Here is a 3980-nt window from a genome sequence, read left to right on the forward strand (position 1 = left end):
TCATTCTGTCTTAGTAGTAGCTACTGAAAACCGACTTGCATTGCTTCATGGAAATCTCTGACGGTCATAGTGAAGAACTCAATTGTGTACAACCAAAATTGATCCAAATCCTATGTATCTAGAACTGCATCTTCACATTCTTTAGTGCAGCCATGTAGTAGCACTGTAGTAACCTTCTAGATCAGTTCATTTAGCGATTTTTTTGGGGAGTTCATATTGTAATCTATTTATATCACGAAGTTTCTAGGACAGTTGTCTACCTGCTTGTATGATAGGCATCACCTTTCGTGTATGAAATAAACAAGTTGATCCGGTTCCTTTGGTTGAACATGATGTTCTTGGGTAGTGTGAGCAACTACTGCATCAACAGCGTGGGCTGCCCTGTCGTCGTGATCAAGGGCACCTGACCCATCCTCGACCCAACAAACATTCCTCATTGTATTCCACACAATTATTCTTGAGGTTTCTACTGTGTTGTATGTATGTACTCCTGTCCAAATTCACTGCACACTTCCAAGGCTACTGTATGGCTTATGTTAGTATCATTCATGTTGTTTGTTAGTGCTTGGTTGGATGAGGCTGGATTTGTGCGTCTCCGGTCTGATGCATTTGTGCGTGCGTGTGATGAACAGTGACCTCGGATCTGGTGAAGGGCACCAAGGAGAAGCAGCTAAAAGTTCAAGGGCCCTGTCAGGATGCTGCTCAACATCACCACCAAGTAGTTCCCATGTGGAGAAGGTAGCCACCTCCCTCTCTTTGCCCTTCTGCCCGATCCCATTTGCTTAGTAGCTCTGCATAGTATCTGGTCCTTGCATTCTCACAGTATCTCATTGGTGATGTGGGTCACTATGTTTTTGTGGGTAACTGACTGTTTAGGGAATTTCCACGACGATGATGATGTTGTGCTGGGCAGAGGATGTGAAACATTTAGACCGATGCATCCTTCCCGGTCTTTGATGATCTAAATTGAGCTTTTTAAAACTGATGCCTAGCATGCCATCAACTTTTTTGTTCCTCATCTAGAGAAGCAGCTATGTGTGTTGGTGTGATATAATGTAGAGGAGTTGCATTTGAATCGTTTGTCAGCTGAGCATATGATGTTAGAAGGAGATGCTGCTGAGCATATGATGTTATAAGGAGATGCTACTGAGATTTTACGCTGTTGAAGTATCTTAAACCGAGCTTTTTAAAACTGATGCTTGGTTGATCTAGTTCTAGTACATTAGTTGGGTGAGATTCTATTGTTGTTGTTGCTGTGTTGTCATTTCTTTTTACGTTGTTGAAGGATAAAAAAGATAAGCATTTCTCCAGACAATGTCTGAAGTAGTTGCTGTTGTGTAGTCATCAGCTGGACCTATGCATTTCATCAGAAGTCAGATATAGCTTGGACTATACTTCTGAATAGAATTGAAACATTTCTCTTTCATTTATTTGTCTTCAATTCTTTGGATCAAACGACTCTCTTGAACACATGTTCGTTAGTGTGGTGATGGTTAAACAACTACAGTAGATCGGCGTTTTTTGCATTTTTGCATTTATGAACCTTGGATATTTTGCCAAAAATAAACCCTTAAATTCGTTGCCATTCCTTTGATAGTAATTTTTTGTGGCCGCTAAGTATTTTTTAGCAGTAATAAACCTGGCTCTTTCATGTTGCAACCCAACAGGAGCACCCCTGTTTGTCTGCATAATAAACATATCTGCTCTGCTGCTCTTAGTTTTAACTAGCCAATGCAAGGATGACGCCAACCATCGCTATTAGATTTATTATCCATGTTGAAGTGTAGAACAACAACAGGTTAACACGTTTTATTTGTCCTATGCAATTCTGTTGTTTTATTTGCCCTTTCTAGTATTGTACAAACTGATGCAAACTGATGCATTCCTGGCATAAACAAATTATTCTATAAGATTTCTAAACTGATGCAAACTCAGCAACAGCAACTGCATACTTCAGCAGCAGCAGTATACTTCAGGAAGTTCTGTTCATTATACTAATGCCTCAGCAGTAGTATACTAGTGTTTCTATTGTTATCCATACTTCATTATTCCGTTATCCATACTAATGCCTCAGCAGCAGTATACTAATGTTATCCATGCTCCTAGCTGCTTGTGTATCTGTTAATTATTCTTTTCCTAGTTGTTCTTTGTTGGAAGATATTGCTTTCATTGGCAGCCATGATAACATAATTTCCTGTCTTCTACAGGAGCTCTAGGCTGAAGAAGTTCGAAGAAGGGAACACTTCATCTTTGTAGCTAGTTTTATCTTCTTGGGTGTTTTATTTTCCTGGGTGTTCCTGGGTGTTTACTTCAAAGATATTCCTGGGTGTTCTAAATTCCTAGATGATGTGAACTATCGCATGATTGTAATATATATAATATACTCATTTTGGTCGCCATTTGTGAAAATTTGTGTGATTGAAATATTGGGAATGTTGATTATTTATTGTATTTTTGAGGATCAGATCATTAATTCCTGATACATCATAAATGAAACAAAAACTATTTGGGCCCTAAAAAGGCCACAAATCAAACAGTTCAGGAAAATAAACAAAATTGCTTAAAAATCAATTGTGAAAAGGAGAAGGCCAAGAAAATAAAAAGGCCTAGGCCCGAAAAGAACGAGGCTGAAATGTTGGGCTTGGCCCATCTACCCGACCAAAATTAATATGAGAAAAAAACATAAATAGGCTGAATTGTTGGGCTGGCCCATGTAAATCGTCGAATTGGACCGGGCTAAATCTTATCAATGACCTTTTTAATTGGTCGCAATTTTGCCACGTCGGATCCGACATGGCCTGGGCAGACAACCAGCGACCAAAACAAAAGGTCATGGGTTCAATGACCTTTTGTTTAGGTCATAAACGTCTACGACCCTATCCCAAAGAAGGTCGTTAATTTCAGTTTACGACCACCAGCTTTTGACCTTCTGTTTTTTGTCACAAAAATGACACAAATGAAAAACAATGACCATTCAGTGACCAATAGTCAAGGTCACAAGTTGACATATTTCTTGTAGTGCTTGTGTTTGCATGAAACTGGTTCTCTTTGCTGAATCTCAAATGCGTGTTTATCTCTTTGAGCTTTATATGCTTGCGTTCGCATGATCAATTCCTATCTCTGTTCTAGATGCCTGCCGGTATCATATTCCCGCAATTGTCGTAAGGGTCTGGCCCTTAACACTCATCTTGGCATGGATGCGTCCCAACAGGTTTTTCCTAGGCAGATCTCGATGCAGCCTCCCATCCTGTGAGCATGGCTCGGGACAGGACGATGGTGCAATCAAAGAAACTAGACAAGGTTCCATCACATTAAGGTTTTCATAGTACGAACACTCACTAAAGTCAAAGGGGTAAACAACCGCAAAAACCTAAATGCATTAACAAGAAACGATGATGTAGACTTAGCTTTTTTGTTCTAGTCCCTTCTCTCTCTGTCGACCCACGTGTGCTTGGTTTGCTCGCGACGTCCGGAGGAGTAGAAGCTGAATAGGTAACGTTCTTGCTCCCGGCAAAGACCGATACGCGCCAGGTGTGCCTGGCGGGTAGTGGAGTACAGTGCCGGGCCCTTCTGGCCCTCCATTCCTTTTCCCCTTCCTCTTCGAAACAACCAAGTGGCGGTTGTCGTATGGATCATGTTCACGTGGACGGCCTTGCTGTAGCACGTTGGCTGATGCATGGATTCATTCATGTGCTTCACTCAAGATTTCCCGAAATAGGGTAAATACTGGACCAAGCATTAATGACGCCAGGGCCAAGATGGCTCGACTGCTGACGAAGGGAGGGATAGAAAAGTGTGACCTTGCGCTTGCGTGCATTGCCCCGTTCCCTTGAACGACGCCCGAATAGCGGGCATGCCGCATGGGTCGCCGAGGGGAGCATATCATTGTTCTACAACAATCTCCGCCATAGCTATGGCTGTAGTAGGATGTGGTGACAAAATAGTGCAGGCGTGGGGACGACTCTGCTTGGCCTTCGTAT

At 41.8% G+C, this 3980-nt stretch overlaps 2 pseudogenes; both read left to right on the forward strand.

Moving 5' to 3' along the window:
• The first annotated feature begins 907 nt into the window (after positions 1–907).
• LOC123095239 (uncharacterized) lies at positions 908–991 on the forward strand (annotated as a pseudogene).
• A 127-nt stretch (positions 992–1118) lies between these two features.
• Positions 1119–1202, forward strand: LOC123095238 (uncharacterized; annotated as a pseudogene).
• The last annotated feature ends 2778 nt before the right edge of the window (positions 1203–3980 follow it).

The sequence above is a fragment of the Triticum aestivum genome, chromosome 4B (assembly GCF_018294505.1).
Source record: "Triticum aestivum cultivar Chinese Spring chromosome 4B, IWGSC CS RefSeq v2.1, whole genome shotgun sequence".
Lineage (NCBI taxonomy): Eukaryota > Viridiplantae > Streptophyta > Magnoliopsida > Poales > Poaceae > Triticum > Triticum aestivum.